This window comes from Drosophila montana, unplaced genomic scaffold, assembly GCF_035044405.1.
Source record: "Drosophila montana isolate Dmon_TW-CO22-7 unplaced genomic scaffold, ASM3504440v1 contig_1505_1, whole genome shotgun sequence".
Lineage (NCBI taxonomy): Eukaryota > Metazoa > Arthropoda > Insecta > Diptera > Drosophilidae > Drosophila > Drosophila montana.
This window is the reverse complement of record NW_026996452.1, coordinates 1,271,836-1,289,974: the sequence shown is the minus strand read 5'-3', so window position 1 is coordinate 1,289,974 and position 18,139 is coordinate 1,271,836. Positions and strand designations below refer to the sequence as shown.

Below are 18,139 nucleotides of genomic sequence, written 5' to 3'. Positions count from 1 at the left end.
AATTCTAATTAGGAAATTAAATATATATTGAATAGAAAGTGGCTTAGCTGGAATAGTCTACCCAGATCTGTTTTTCGATTATGTGCATAAAAATTAAGAGCAGGCTTGTGCCAAAATTTGGGTTATCGCAGAAAGCGATTGAAAAAGTTTGTTTAGAGGATTTTTTGAATAATTCCAATTAGCTTTATTTGCTCGTGGTAAAAGAGAATTCTTTAGACCAAATGTTGTTTATTTGGCGTTTTTAATGTTGTAATTAATGGAAACAATATGCTTTTAAAAATCGATAAAAATATATTTCTTATCGGCTTATCGAGAGAGGCTATTATAAAAATTATATGCACTTGATCTTGCCTATATATGTAATATGAGAGCATATATATCAAATATTTGTTATCAAGGTTTAATATTCTATAAGATCTACGTAATTGTATTGCCAGTCAGAATGCAATTGGATGTTGATATATGTTTAACTTGTAGGATAACAGTCTTTTGTTATGTCACCAATAAAAATTGCTGCAATAAGAATTAGTCACATTTTGTGAGTAGTTAATTAAAACTAGAAAATGGAAACTCTAATGAAAGACATGTTAAAATAACAAATTTTCTGTATGAAAAGCCTAAATACTTCTCTAAACTTTAATGTTACTTGTCATGGGATATTTCCAAAACGGGAACACATAATATTTAACTATTAATGCCCTCGAGATCTACAATAGGTGACACCTTAAACTAAACTCTAACGACCTGAAAATATTAGAACAGTTTCTGTGGCAACAATGACAGCCGTTGACAATCTTTGAAATATGATATTGTGCTACACAAAGGAAACTGCGGCCCGCTGATTTGATTTTTCCACGCGGCAGTGGAGCTTGCGACTAGCTGAACAAAAAGCTGAGCGATAACAAAAATTTCATTCACTGGAAAAATAAAAAAATGGGCAGCAAAGATTTCGAAATGTTTTCATTGAATGCATCGAATGATGTCGAAGCATTTGACAGTTAATTTGTTGGCATTTACTAAACTCTGGCTTTGGCACTTTCCGGTCTTCCACATCCAGCATCGACGCATCGAAGCATCGTCATCCGCGTCGCATGCTAATGCGGTTCCGGTGTGCATGGCTAATGGAGACGAGCGATGAGCATCGACGCAACTGCGTCTTAGCCATGGCCATCAATTTGCATTTGCTGCCCACGTCCCGTGCCCTTTTGGCACCGGGGTCCGGTCCACAGATCTTCATTCATTCATGATTTCATCATGTGGCGCACAACGTGGGCGCATTTGGTTTCTTATTTTTTACTATTTCATTCATAAAAAACCTCATCTGGCACGCGCGTGCCCGGCCCTCAGTTGGCGCGATATCTTGGCCGAAACTGTAACCGAACACCAAAAGCCGCTCGTTGATTTTATTAGGTTGAGCTGCGGGCTCCAACAGCTCCAGCTCCAGCTCCAGCGCCAGCTGCTCCCCAATTCGAGTCGCCGGCCCCACGTTCGTTGTTGCAGCTCAACTTTGGTTGCATCTTCGGGTGCGTTGTTTGCGTCGCTTAATTTTAGCAGCATTTAACCCAGTTTTTTGTTTGCTAATGAAGTGTCAACAACAAATTGAATGTCTAACATTTGTTGCATGTCGCCAGCAAACGGCAGCAGCAACAACAACATGTGTGTCTGTGTCTTTGTTTAATGCTTTAAATAAATAAATGCGAACGCGTATGCAAATGCAAAATGCAAAAGTCAACATCAAAATGTTGGCCAAACTAAAAACAGAGCCGAAATTTTAATGCTCTCAAGCAGGCAAAACTTCTAAAAATACTAGGTCTTGTACCAATACAAATAAAAATTAAAATAAATAAATAAAAATCTAAAATGTTGGACATATTTGATTTTGAAGAGTTCACCAGCTTAAAGCTTTAAGATATTTGAAGACTTATACTAGCCCAAACTCGTTTATGTTAACTCAATTATTAAAGTGCAATTGACAGCTCATAAGAGCTTTAATACATTAGAAGTATTTTTAAAGCTCTTGAGAGCTTTAAGACCAGTTCACAAAAATACAAAAGATCAACAAGCTACAGAACGATCCATTGGGTCAATCGATATTAAAGCTCTTGCGAGCTTTAACAGAACTGAACAAAAGCTAAAAAATAACTTAGCTGCTTCAATTTAACTCTTCTCCTCTTTTTTTTCTAATTTTCATTTAAAGGAAAATCAGATTCATATTTGTACTATCATCTAGAGTTAAATCCTTCCTCTTTAACTGCTCTCTATGAAGTAATATATTTCATAAAGTTATTTATTGCTCAACTGATCTCTGCTTGCCTTATATGTACTGCTAAGAGTATGTAAATTAAATAATTTGAAGAGTAATTTGAAGAGTAACATGATTAGACTAATATGTAGAAAATAGATACGTATTTATGATAACTCATTGACCTAAATTACGTTGAGCTATCTTTCCTTGCACAACTAATCTATCAACGCTCACTGATCGATAACAGCATTTATCGATAACAACAGCATTTTATCTAACAGATAACAGATGGCTAGCATGCTTCTACTTTGAAAGTGTATATTATGCTATAATTTACTTATCGATAACATAATTTATCGATAACAACAGCATTTTAGATAACTCGCACACTTTACGACTTATATGATTACCAGCATGCACAATTATAATTTACTGATCGATAACAACATTTATCGAAAACAATAGCATTTTTCTTAACACACACACTTTTTACGACCTATAGATTGCCAGCATGCCCTTAATGTGAAAGTGTATATAATATTATAATCTATGCCATCACGTAGCCGACACGTAGGCCCTGGCACAGGGCAGGCACAGTTCCATTCATTGATGGCGGTTGAGTTGTTGTCGCTGTTGCAATCACTGAACATCGCTTGCCAAGTGTGTCGCAGTCGCAGTTGCAGTCGCAGTTGCAGTCGCAGTTGGCGTCGCTGCTGCTGCCGACTACTGCACAACAAAGTTTAAAGCCAGCGGTCAATTTGCATAAAACCGCCGCCGTTTTGTGAATGAAAAACTTTTATTTTTTTTTTTTATTACTTTTTTTTTTTGGCCAAGCGACCGCGGCAGACAACAACAAGAACAACAACAAATTAATGCGGTAACTGCAATAAATTGTTGAACTTTATTATGCTGCGGCGCAGATACAGATACAGATACAGGGTGCTGCTGCTGTCGCTGCCGCTGGTAGCTGGCAGCTGCCTACGCACTGACCGCAGCCCACACGCCAAAAAGTATCTGTAAGATACGCAGCTCGGCAGCGAGTCTAACTACTTGGTGCTGTCGTGCGCCATGTTGCGGCTAATTCGATTTCTGCATTGCCAAACGCTTTGCTAAGTCAAAAGCTGCCGATTGCCTTCTGCTACGCCAACACACACCACGATAGACCCAAAGATACAAAGATACATAGATACATTCACAGACTTGGCTAGAAGCTGGCCGTTTTCATTGATGATTTCTGCTTTGCTAGCCGCGTCTCTCTGACATTTGCCTTGTCAGTGTCAGCTGCCTGTTGCCTGTTGTCTGTTGATTCATTCATTCATTTAATTTTGTCGATTTACCGCACCTCTCGCATCGCATCGCAGCGTTCCCTATTTACTTTTCATATTAATTGCTAGACTTTGCCAAGCCGTGAATGTGATAATAAATTATTACAGCCAAAGACATTTGCCGGGTGGGCGTCCATTACATCAAAAAACAACAAAAAGCATATACAGATACTTGGATTTATAGCCCAAGATCCAAGCGCTGATCCATCGAGTCGTTGAGCAGCTTTGTGACCCGGTCAAGTGCTTGTTGCTGGTTGCTTGCCCGATTGGTTGATTTGCAATTCCATTTCCTGTCTAGCTGTAATGAAAAGGAAATTCTAAACAGCAAACTAAATATGGCTGCGAAAATCGATCAACATGCTTACAAGGCTATCTACCTCATAAATAGACAACCCATTTGTCATATAACATTAAAGAGATAGACTCGGATTAAAGAAAGTATTAAAGAACTGATTATTGTTGATCTGACAAATTTCATTTAATTAATACAAATTATTTTATTTCTTTCTAATTTTTTTTTAATAAAAATTAATTAATAAAAATTACAAACACATTTTTTAAGGAGAAATAGTTTTAACACACAGACTTCAATAAATAAAGAACTAATTAATAAAGAAAATAAATCAATAAAAAAAATGTTCAAGCTAGACGAAAACTTGGACAAATTTCGAAAAATTTTAGCATCTTAAAAAATAATTGTTGAACATATATCATTCAGAGATGAGAAAACGTGTTTTCTGGTTATCGTAGCTTTAACTTGTTGAGAATTGCAAGCGTCAAGTAACGAAAGAACCACAAAAGTGTTTGCAGTCCTGAAATCGATATCAAAGTCTGCCGATGATATAAAGGGGCAGGTACCTAAAATAGCTACTCATTTATTACTATATTATATTATTATTTATACAAAAAATAACCTAACATATATATCGAGCTGGTCAGCTTAATATTAGTATTCAACAATAGAGTTCTTTAAAACCGATTGATATATTTTCTTATTAATTTGTTATAAATTGAAAACAATTGATGTATTTTGCACATTGATAAGACGAACATGCCTAAGGATGATTTTTTAAAGTAGAGTTTATCTAAATGGATCATGTTCAATAATTATAAGTATAAGATTAGAGTATATGTAATATTTACCAAAAATGTATCTAAAGTCTGTAAAGAAAGTCCGAGTTAAACAATATTAACAATAATTATAAAGTATGCACTAAAATACTATATAAAACAATGCCAGATCACATACGAACAGTAAAAGTCAATAGTCTATTTATTTATCCATCCAATATGAAAGATTGTAAACATTGTTGCACATAAAATGATGATCATGTTATGTGGCGATATGCTTGTAAGATCTTAAAGTGGACTCGCATAGTTTATGGCCCCGACGAGCTTAAAATGCAAAAGCGAAATGAACGCAGCGCCAAAAAGTGCCCCCCGAAAATGATGACAAGCAGAATGAGAATTTATATGGGAAGCCATAAAGAAGGCGACGCATAAATAATGCGACGCAACCGGGCATCCACTGAGGCATGCAACCTGAAGATCGGCGTCGTCGCACGCGCAACTAATTAAATTAAAGTCGATCGGCGTTCTGGGTACGAAGCATTCTATATGCATAGTTTTTACGTAATTTATTTATTTAGTCTTTTTTTTTTTGTGTCTTTCGAGGTGGGCGTTCAGAGATGTGCATACATTGTGTGCGTGTGCTTGTGTGTGTGTGTGAAATTTATGTGCCATAATTCAGAATGCATTTCAAGTGCGAACGGTTCCCACACCCAAGCAGCAGGCTAGACGATCAACCGATCGCCACTAAACTGTGCACTGGTACTTATATTAAGTGCAGCCCACTTGGCTAACCAATTTGGCAACTGAGTCGCGTGGCAGCTAAACGGACGCCTCCAGTCTACAGTCTGCGGTCTACAGTCTACAGTCTACAGTCTGCGATCTGCGATCTGTTTTTGGAGCGTGATCGGTTCAATTTAGTTGACTGACCCCCACCTGGCCGTGTGTAGGACAAAGCGGCACGCGACCGGATCACGTCACCAGCATCTCCTACACCACCACCTCCACACACACACACGCACACACACACACTCACAACACACGCACACACACTTGTTTTGAGAAATTCTGCGTGCTCTGTTGGCATCGACAAGTGTAGGGGACGCTTGTTGACGTCGCGTCGTCGCGTCTGGTCGCGAATTTTGCGGGGGTTGTTTGTTGTGTGCTTGCGCTTGTTTTTTTTCTTTCACAAATGCCTACACACACACACACATACACATTGTCAGCCGGCCGGCCGGCATATTGTCCACCCACCTGAACCGCCAAAATGTCGGTCAGCTGCCGGCACTCAGTTCAAGGGCAGCAGAAGGCTTAGCACAAATAGCTTAGAATGGGCGTTTCTTGGCACGCGCTTCAAGCCGGAACGCCTCGCTGCCGTTCGATTTGGCCCACGTATTAGCCAGATATGCATTGCCCCTGCCGCCCAGCGTAACTTGCACTTTTCTGCGTGTCATTTGTCGCCCATCGTTTTGGACGTGGTCGTCGCCTGGTCGTGTGCCGGCACAAATAAATCAACAACATGCGGCATGCGGCATGCGGCATGCTGCCTGCTGCTGTTGCACGCCTATCGCATCCGGTTCGCCACAGCTCAATTCCATTTATTTACTATTTTTATATTATATATTATATATATATATATAGTATATACACTTTTAGGCGCATTATGCATAGCCACAGGCACCGACTCAATCAAGCCATTTTATAAGCCATTTTTTTTTTCGTTTTTATTTTCGTGGCTTTTCATTTTATTTACTTGTATTTTTTTCATGCCGTGCAAATCGACGCCTGGCGCATTGTTGGGGCCCCTTGTCAGAAGAGTCGGGCCAACATGGCAGTCAACAAATTTACGACATAATAATTTACATTTATCTGCTGCAACGAGGCAGCCACAATACAACAGCAACAACAACAACAAGAACAACAACAGCAACAACAACAGCAACAACAACAAACTGGATCGCAATATTTGTGCGTATATTTTGTTTAGTTTTTATTTGCAAGCGAAATGCATCTTTCAACAAGTCGAAGTTTGTTTGCACTTTGCATTAAAGTTCAAGTTGTTCAAATATATTTATTGAATTAGTTTTCGTTGGGTTCGAGTCTCCACCAAATTGTGGCATAGAATTTGTAATATCTTAAAAGTATTATAAATGAAAATGTTGTAAGTTTATAAGCAATGTTCTATAATAATACTAATTTTCGAGGATACAATCCGTGTTAGAACTAGTAACAATAAAGTGTTGGGTGTGCAAAGGCTATAAAAGATGCTTACTGCTGCTGTATATTAAATTCTCTCATATTCATTCCGGGTTTTTGAAGATGACGTTTTAATTTAGTTATAATTTATAGATAGACATTGTGCTTTGCATTCGAAGCATCATTCAATGATGCGAATGTCTAGGATCTAAGAGTCCGACTTTGCCCTACGACAACCTGCCACAACGATCAAGCTGTTTGGTTACCCGGCAACGTCCAGCTGTGGTAGGATCAGGCTGCAGTGAAACGAATCTAAAAAGTATATTTATTAATATCAGACAGAATTAGTTATCAGTTTAAGCACGAGATAGTGAAACTTATCAGGAAGATTTAATGAAACGCAGATCAAAGATATGCCAGGAATCTAAATGCAATTGCAGAACTTATCTCTCAGATCTAATCGTTAAGACTGAACAAAAAAATATATATATTTATAAATAAATTATATATTGTATATTCTACTGAATGCCAATTGGAATTTTATGTGGTAGACACTTTCACGTTCTTCTTAAGTTGCATGTCCAACTGCATGACATAGTTAAAGTATCCTGAGCCTTGAGTTGTTCATTAAGATTCAGCGCCATGTTGTTTAATAAGTTACCTTTGCGATATGTCGCCGTCAGACGGCGCAGACGTCGCCTCTTTATCAGTTTATTACTTGGCAAACTTTTCATTTTAATATCATTCGCATTTGCGCAATGCAATCGCCTTAAAGTTGTTGTTGTTGTAGTTGTTGTTGCTGCAGTTGAGCGACTTTTAATTTTGAACGCCTCCGTGGCGAGACCTGAACAAATCGGGTTGGTTGGCTGCTTGACTGACTGCCGCGATGATAAATGTGCACCGGTTTTGAAGGCGTCACAGCAATGCGACAAGCTATGCCCCTGCTCCCAGCCTGCACTTTGTTTGTAACTGAACTCTCCGTGCAAGTCAAAGTCAAGGGGAGACAGAGAGATAGACAGAGAGAGAGAGAGAGAGAGGGAGACAGGGAGCGAGAAAGACAGAACAGCAGAGAGCAACTTTCACTCTGCACTCTAATGCGCTTCTGCACGCTCTCCCTAACGCACTCTCTCTCTCTCTTTCTCTCTCTCTCTTTATTGTTGTGATTCACAACAACAAAAATCGATGGAGCTAAAAATTGCCGGTTGCTGGGCTTTTAGCCGCCTTGCGCTGGCGAATCCCCACCCCAAATGGTTGGTTGCGTAAATTTTGCCGCCTGTTTTTTATGAATGAATATAAAAATCATAGCATACTTAACAGCGCGCCTGCGTTGCCACCAACACTGCGTGTGTACGTGTGTATGTGCGTGTATGTGCGTGTGTGTGCATGTGCGACATTGAGCTGTGACGAAAGCGACCGTGTCCTTGACTCCGCGGCACTCCAACAACAGGTGGACTTTTTTCTAACGCCGGCTATTTGCTCCCCCAACGCTTTGCTATTGTAGTACACTCTGACGCAGGAAAAGCCATGAAAATGATGCGGCCCATAAATTTTCATTAGGTGTATGTAAGCTGCCATTTGTACTTAGTTACTAAAAATAAACCAGCTCGAAATGAAACAAATCGAATGGGAAGCAGTACCAAGAGTAATACATAGCCAATCGAACGATACCAGAAAAGCCTCATGCAATAAAGTTTCAAATATTTTAAAGCGAAAAACTCATGCACAGCCTAAAAACTAAAATTGAACATTATGCAAATGGATTTCTAGACTGTTAAAATTTAAATTGTATATTTCAACAGGATAATACAAAACGCTTCTGTGCAACAAGCAGTAAAAATCAATCAAAATAAAGTTGTGTAAGAAATAGACATTTGAAAAAAGCCAAGTTTAACTTCTCTGAAAGTGTTACCAGTTTGGTAGAATAATATATATCTTCAAGGAAATAAAGATTTCTAACTATAGCTCCAAAAACATTTACAATTGCTTTAGGGGCGTGCTTAAAATTCGCAAATGTAGAGAACTTAACAAAAAATTGATATTCATTTTAAATTTTATTTATACAGAAAATTCGAGCAAATATATAGATCTATATTCATTTATTTATTTATTACATAATACAATTTAATCTAAAATAATTCTAAGTATGAAATTACAAACAGTTAAATATAACAAGCAAGAGGTTCTAGTCGGGAGCTTCCGACTAGGGGATACCCTGAACCCTCTTCTTCCGACAGGCGATAGGTATAAAATGAAAGACACTTGATATAGATATACTATTCTAGAAGCTACATGTCATGTTTGGTAACTCTAGCTCATATGATTTGCCGACATTGCTCAAATAACAGAATTTCGATATCGATTACTTGGAAACGGGGCAAGTTATCGAATATCGAAAACAAACTCGATCTGCGCGGGGACTAGGAGGACCTACAGCTAAAATTTGTCTAGCTCTTATGGGTTCTGAGATCCTTGAGCTCATACACACGGACAGACGGACGAACATGGCTAGATCGACTCGGCTAATGATTCTGATCAAGAATATATATACTTTATGGGGTCGGAGATGCTTCCTTCTGGCAATGACATACATTTGCACAAATACATTATAACTTTTTTACCCATTTTTAATGGGTTCAGGGTATAAAAATACATAGCTTCAATCTAGAAAAGCTTTTATATAAAAAATGCAATACAAATTATGCTTCTATAGTTCTAATTGTGAAATTGCAAAGAGTTGGAATACAAATTAACATCTTCAATCTAGAAAAGTAAACGAATTATAAAACCACAAAAACTTCTTCAGTGTTCTACAGGCTTAGTATTTAAAGTTTTAAATTTGACTTTTATTTTGCTGAGAAGAACAAAATGATATAAACATATAATACATCGATAAAATTAAGCATTTAAGATAAAACTAGAGGAGCACACCGAGTAACGATAGAAAAGAAAGGGAATGGTCAAGATAGAAAAAAGTGTTGCGAATCGAGCAAAAAATAAATTGAAACCAATTAATGCATTTGATATTGACACTTTAGCAAGTGTCACGTTTAATATTTCCGAATGGTTCAAGGGCAGAGCTAGAGAGATGCCAAGCTCAAGAAACAATTCTGTTTATTTTTGACTATTAAATATTATAAAAGAAAATTCAAACAAATTATATTTTTCAATGATAAGACAATAAGATTTTTATGAAAATAAATTAAAATAATTATTACGCGTTGCATACCATAAGTTTTATTTTGCAACTGCTGGCAATTAATTATCTGAGAATATGAGTACGCTATGCGAACGCGTTTAACTGAAATTCCCCCACATTGTGGATGGCGAAATTAGTTAAAAATAGTCAGCGACACGTCGTGGCTGCCGCCGGCCGCATCTGATGATTAAGCGGGCCCCCATGAAATTATTAACTTGTTTTCGTGGCTGGCAACAAATGTTGCCATTTTTGGAGCTGCGACCCAACGAAACCGCAATTAAGCACAAATCACAAAGTTTGCCCAAAATTGGTTAAGACTTAAGCAACAAACAAGAGAATAGCGACAGCGACAACAATAACCACAGCTAAAGGGAGAAACAAGAGAAGCAACCGAATGCCCCCAAAATTTGTGGTGCCTACTTTTGACCAAATTTGGTTGAACGTTTATCGCTCGATTTTTGTTATTGGTTTTTGTTATTGGATTTCTTTTGAATTGTATTGTATAATATACTTGTATAGCTCGTACCCGTACCACATCCAAAAGCTTTTTGTCTCTTGACCCGTTTTTCTTCTTGCTTGTATTTGTTGTTTTTGCCTTTAAGCCACACGAATTTATTGTGTATATTCGCTGCCAAAGCAAATAAAATGCTCGGTTTTTATGAATTTAAGCACTTGACATTTCATTTCGGCCAGACTCATGAGCATGTCATGTGACTAACACTTAAGTATCAAGAATCAAGTGCGAGCCATATAAAACTAACGAACAAATATTTTCTGATGTACAGTTGTCAAATTTTAGGTATCTTCTTTTTATTACATTTTTTACCCTTCTGTAGTTTTGTCATTAAACTTGAAACGCACAGATCGAGACATCTCCCTCCACATAGAGTATATATATTTCACTTTATTAGTATCTCTATATATAAAACTTTTTGTCCTGACTGACTGACTGACTGATTGTGATGTAGGTGCACGTTAAGACGGGAAATTTCGGCTAATTCCACCCGCAAGAGTGGAAAAAATTCATTTCCAGAGATCTATAAGAAAAATCATTTGATACGTGTTTCACACTTTTCGCAGAATTCAAACTTCTTCGGGGGGAATGCGATTTAATGATTTTTTGTGCGAAGTTTTCAATTGTGTCCGATTTGCTTCAAACTTATTTTCAAAGCTCTACATAAGAACTTAATAAATACGTATTTCAGCGATTTGGGAAATTCCACCCGCAACAGTGGTAAATTGGCGGAAAACGTTTGTATGAAGGTTATTTGTTTACCGTCCGATCAGTTTCAAAATCATTTCAAATTTTTTTGAGAACATTGATTTTATAACATATGTGGCCGGGCAAGGCCGGGCTATACCCGCTAGTATAGTATAAGCTTACAGATATTCAGCCGAGTTGCTATAGTCTGTTTGTTTTTATGCGAACTAGTCTCTCAGTTTTAAAACTATTGTCATGAACAAATGTCGGAATCGGTCCGATCGAACCCCTATATCGGACCCCATATAGCTAAAAGTAGTTTCCTGTATGGAAAACTTGTTGTTTACCAAAAAATATCTTTACCAAACTCAGCATTTATAAGTATCCCCATGTTTTTTATCAAGCAGCTTAACTTTTCTATAATAATAAATAATATTATTTAAAAAATAATAATAATAAAAATATAATAATATTTTGAGTAATAAATAAGTTAAGCTGCTTGGACAGGGACAAACGAAATTTTTCAAAGGCCTTTTGGTCGGTTGTTATGACATTTAAGTTAAATCTGAGATTGGAGGAGAGGAAGAGGAGGTGATTGTCTCTGACAGCCTTTTAACCTTTTTACTCTGCCATAGAAATGTTACAGAAGTTATGGAAAGGCACAAGCAGCCTTGAATCCAATCAGCCGATACAGTAGTGCCCCCGTATGACTACCAATGCTGTCAATATTCTATAACAATTACAGTTTAACCTTTTATTTTTTATTAATATAAATTTTATAATATTTTTATTCCTAAGAAAACTATTTTAAATATAAACAAATTGAAACAGTTTTACTCGCATATACTGTTTTATTGTTTTATTTTCCTTTTCACTTTCGAATCTGTTAAACTAATTTTAGATGCTTGTACGCTTCAGCAAAGATTTTCACTTAATATCAAACGCATTAAATTTGATTAATTTGATCGCATTACGAATGTGTTTTCCTACGTGTTCAACATTAATTTGCCGTGTGATTTTTGTTTGCAACATTTTTAATGCCAAAAGTCTGGAATGGGGAAATATCTAAAATGCAACTTGGCGGACCGAAAAAGAGATTTCGTGTTTTGGCCAACAGCAAAAACCAAAAAAAAAAAGAAGGCCAAAACTATTTGAAGTTATTTTCGCTACTTGGCCTGACACTCGTCTGTGTCATTGTTCCATGTGTGTGTTTGTTGTTGTTGTTGCTGTTGTTGTTGTTGTTGTTGGAGTATGGCTGTAAAGTGTTCGCCTGTCGCTTTCATTATGCATCCAGCGAACAATGTAGGCGTATTTTGATTATGATAAACTGGCGAATTATGTTGTCACTTTGCATTTTTCATATAGAATGAAATTATATTTTATATATGCGCGTTGCACTGCGACTTCGTTTTCCTACTGCTGATGATTCTTCCAGCTCTTGTTGTTGTTGTTGTTGTTGTTGTTGTGCTTGTCGCGTCGACTCTTGAAAATATTTACATGTCGTGGCATTTGAAGGGATTTATGTCGCCCCAAACTCGCCCGACTCTCTGTCAACCCGCGACTTTGGGCTATGAAAAATGACAAGCAACTAGAGAATTGGGGAATTCTACAAGTATTAGCCAGAGGAGCAACACCTTTGGACAGCCAAATATCAAAAAAAAAAGAATAATAATAATAATAATAAAAAAAATTTTTAGTTTTTTGCCATTTGTTTGGCTTAGCGACGCGTTAACAGCGCATCTCAAAGATACAAGAAAAAATCAAATACAGATATGAAATTTTCGTGTGTATATCTATGCCCAATTTAATATGCTGCCGACTAAATTTAAAACATGCGCAGCTATTTATAATGTTTCACGTAATGAATATTAGCTGTTGATTATAAACAAAATGATTTCCACAAGGTATTTACGCGGCTGACGTCGCCAAGTTCAGCTGAAAGATTCGCGAATACGCAAACAACAACAATGACGTAGTAGCCGCTGCTCCTCCAGAGACACGAAAATCCCACCCACACCATTGCGGCCAAATGAGATAAACAAATAAACAGATTCTAACTATAGTGTACCGTTCAGTCTGGAGCGTCTAAATTTAGATGGGGGTATACAGTATTCGCAATTATCGGAGCACGTCATGGATTTTTTAGACGAATTCAGTTTAGTTTTTCGGGCTCTATAAATAGCCAAATGCTAAATGGGCCACTAAATCAATAAAAACACAAACGAAATCAAAAGTTCAACAGTACGTGACACACTTCAGATCAGTCGAAGCTACAGCTACAGCAACAGCTACAAATGCACATGCGGATACAGATACAAAAGCATCTTTGGGATGTGTTCCGCTTGTGGGGGAGGCGGGCGTTGAACAGCGCTGCGAACATAAAAATTACAAGCAGATACTCGGAACGGGGCATACCAAAAATTAATGGCAACAACGCGTCGCAAACACGACAAAAAAATTTGTTTCTCTCTGTGTGTATCTGACGGTTCTCACCGCTTTCTGGCCAGGCCCATTGTCAAATGGAAAAGCATTAGCCAGCCATATGGAGCACGGGGGAAAATTAATGATGTAACTTGGCGCTGCGGAAGTGTGTCATGGATTTTAAGTAGAAGATGCCGCTACCTCCAAAATGTTTTCAAAATGCCGTTCAAAGCGCCTTCCATCGCCGCCGAGTTGCCTTTTAATCAAATGATATACATACGGACATATAGCTGAGTATCTATAGGTATATTAAGCATCTATATATATATATATATCTACATATATATACATATCCATGCCTGACTAAATTTAGCCGCCTGGCATACATAGATACAAATGTATCTATGCACTGTAGCCCGATTGACGCACAATGTGACGCTATCATATGCTTATCGATATCTCTCTAGTTGTAACTGTATTTCTAACTCCAACTGTTTCTCAGCCTGTGACGTGCTTTGCCAACTGATAAGCGATAAGCTTTGCCTGCGAAACGTAACCAGATTTGCAAACCCATTGTGGAAATAGAGGAAAACTCTTTGTATCCATGCAGTGGCTAGAGATACTATAGCCCCATTTAGCTGATCATCAATCGAAATACATTATGGCGAGGTATTCCAAAAAAAAAAAACAAAAATGGGATCACATTCTATATATGCAACTCTTAAGTATTCGTATGTGTGAAACGGAAAAGCGGCGCATTCAGCGCATTTGTCACATTATCTAATTATAAAAGATTGAAAGTCGAAAATAAAACCTGAAATGTTGAAGTTTAGCTACACTTATTGGTTGATTACTTAAAATAATATTTTTAGTTTTTATTCAAAATAAAATAATATTGGAGAAAGGTTTGCTAGGAGCCAAAAATACAATTCCATACATTCCAATTTCGATTGGATGATTCCCTTCAATGTTCAATATTAAGATATTCCATCAAAAGTTAATTCTCAAAGTATAAAAGTATCTGTGAATATATTAAGATACTCAATCAAAATTTAATTCTCGAAATATAAAGTATCTGTGAATAAGATACGCTATTATACCAACAGAATATATAGTTTATAATAAAGCATAACTAGTTTTTAAATAAGTTTATTCTTAAATAATGCTCAATAAAATAAAATAAATGAAGCTAACATAATTTATAGTTAAGCTTCTAAAAATGTAATTTATATAAAAGTTAGCATACCCCTTATCCAGGGTATTCAAATGGAATCAACTATTTTGCGCACATGGACGACAACATTTTTGTGCTATAAACTATAAACGGCATTTAGTGGGATTAACTTTTTGTGGCCATCGTTGTCATATAAATATCTACACATTTCTGTGTGCGGCTCGTAAATAAAGTCATTAAAGTGGAATCCAAAGCATCTCAGGAAATCGAGATATGCACAGAAAAAAAATGAATATATGAGAAAACTAAATGCATTTTCATTTGGCTACAAAAGTGTTGTCATTAAAGTTCGTGCACAAATGCACACAAAATCATTTGCCAATCTCTGGCAACAGCTATTTTTAGTGGACGTTGAACGTCATTAGGAGTGCCTGAAATTACCTTGACCGACGCGCAAGACGATGCCCAAATAGAACATATAGCTATAATTAGATCGGCACAATCAGCACACCTCCATCTGTCCATTCATCTGTTCGCATGTACGTGAGCATCTAAAAGCGAGTCGAGCTGATTAAGCGCCCCCAGAATTTATGAACTTGACGTGCGAAATTCTATTTGTAATTATTTTTCTACTTGCACGCGGCGCCTTTCACGTCATATCAGGCCGAACTATAAACAGATGGATCCATACAGATAGTCAGGCAATTGTTTACACGCATCATTGCTAGGCAGAGCAAGTGGGAGCGAGACAGCGAGCGAGAGAGAGAGAGAGCGAGAGAGAGAGAGCGAGGGGCAGCGTGGGTTAGCGTAATTCCAATTTAGGCATGATGCCCGCCCTCAGATGCTTACCAGGTTCTACGCTGTGGCACACGCTCTCAAAAATACATTGACCAGCTGATTGGCAGTCTGTATCATTTTGAGAGGGTATTGCAACTCTGCCAGCGTAGCATGACTTTGGCATGCAATGTGTAACGCCTTTCAGAACTCATTGTCCCATACACAAAGTATTTGTGTATTTGAACGATGGGCAGAGTCTAACAAATGTGAGGGCTTTGTCTAGAGAACTGACATTTTTTCAGAAGTCTTTTAAATTTCAATATCAAATATCTCAAATAACATGTGTTGGCACCGAATAGTACACTATATTTTTTATTATTTAATTAGCTTCATTTTTGGAAAATTAAGTGAAGCAACCAAAAATATTTTGTTATTTAAGATTTCAACATATATATAAGTATAATCAAAAATCACGTAGCTTCCATAAAAACAATCGATCGGAAATTATATTGCTAAATGAGGCAATTTTTTAGTGTTAGGGATCACTTGATCTACCTCAATCAATACAAGTTATTTATGCCTTGAACAACTCACGAATTTTCATTGAACGAATTTTTATTTTTTTAAGTTATCCCACAATACAGTGGGGCATGAAATATATTCATGTATTCTATAAGATATAACGATTTCTTTGCATTATCTTTCACGATTGAGAGCCTGAACTCTAGATCAGCTTAGCTTATACAACTATTAAAGCAACAATAGTTTGTATTTTTATGTAAGAGTATTTAAGCTTCAGTAACAACCATTTAGCCTTTTATCGCTGCTTGTTTTTTTTTTCATGTACGTATGCAAAAATATTTACAAAAAAAAAAAAAACTACAAGATAATTATGAATTTTTGGTTGTATGTTTTTCGGCTAAACATGTTCATCAAAATGTATTTAAATTTAGTGGAATGAGGCACGCGTTTTATATTTAGATGATTGCCATGGCCTCACAATTGCCACACATACAAGGGACCAGGGTCGGGCATAGAGAGATCTGACAGATATTAGTAGAGGGGGCAGTTCAAAAAAAATCGGTGCACTCGTCAACAATTTTCATGCCGGACATTTTTGGCGCAATTTGTTGACCCACTTTCACTTTGGCGCCGAGTGCCGAGTGCCGAGCGGCTTATGCCTATTTTGGCATGCTCACATATTATTTATGAATATTCATGTTTTTATGCCAAAAATAATCACAATTTACAATTAGACAAAGAGGCAACAAAAACAAAAAGAAATAACAACAGCTGCCTGCCAGTGGGAGGCGATAAATACTCTGGCAGACAGATTGGCTCAGCTTTCGAATTGACAGACCAAAAGAAACTATTTAAATAAGTAAAAATTATAAATATAATTTATATATGTATATGCACATATAAAGTGTATAACATTGTTCAAATATTATCAGATTTAATTTCCACCTATGGAAAATTAAGCTCAGATTTGTCATTAAAAGACTTTGCTCTCTTTTTTTGGGTTGCTCAAAGCTAAACTTAAAGAAAAACAATTTAAAACACTCGCATTGTTCTTTCTTCGAATAACCAATTAACAAATTATAATAATTACAAAAAGCTTGATCTCAAAAAACACTAACTTTCTTCTTTAATTGAGAATAAATAATAAAGTTTGAAGAAGGTTGATCTTTAAAACGAAACTAACTTTCTTTCGAGTTAATAAAAATTATTATTATTATAAGAATAAAAGTTACCATAATGATTGAAAAAAGGGATTGAAATATTAATTTGTTTTAGAATATGTATAGTAGGCTTAGAACCATGAAGAAGAAGAAAAAGAAGAATTTCAACCAAAAATGATGAAAATACACAGACATTCCCGAAATTAGCTGTTTCGTGAAGGAAATTGAGTCGCGGGGAAAGGGAATCACTCCGAAAGTTTGAAATACGAAAACGCCAACGCTTTGAATTCTTGAATTCTTCTATTTTGATATACCAAATACTCAGGTGGACACTCGTTTTTTGATCATTATTAAAAATGAATATATTTTTTATTTTAATAAAATAACTTAATCTTATGTTATTATATATCCACATATTCTCTACATAGGTGCAAACTCTTATCAACGTCGTAACACTATATCATGTAATTTTCATAGAAACGATCGGTCGAAAAGTAAGTTCTTGTATCTCGAAAAAGCGTACAAGGGTATTAAGTCGTCAGCGTGCCGAATATATCCTTAATTTATCGTTTATTCTTATTTATTGTTGACAGTTAACATTTTGTTATCATCCATAATTTATTTATTTAATATGACTTTTATTTTATTTCTATGCAATATTATAAATATAGCATATTTTCATGAAAATTTCGAAATATTCTCACCTTTTGTAATTTATTCCGTTGGCCCAATTCGACCAATGGAAATTTTCCTTTAATTTGACTGTTCAAATTGTTAATTTGTGTGCGAGTTGTTGTTGCTGTTCTATTTTCTGATGACTGGAGCAATTTACGGCAACATGCCAAGCCCATAAA

The 18,139-nt window shown here is 36.5% G+C and overlaps 1 protein-coding gene and 1 long non-coding RNA gene across 2 annotated transcripts in view; both read left to right on the top strand.

Moving 5' to 3' along the window:
• Positions 1–18,139, top strand: part of sr (stripe) — a 52,409-nt gene that overhangs the window by 13,886 nt on the left and 20,384 nt on the right. The gene's annotated exons all lie outside the window — the stretch shown is intronic.
• On the top strand, positions 13,388–14,387 carry LOC135437189 (uncharacterized). The gene is made up of 2 exons (XR_010437646.1): positions 13,388–13,956; positions 14,155–14,387. It is a non-coding gene; the product is annotated as an uncharacterized LOC135437189 (long non-coding RNA).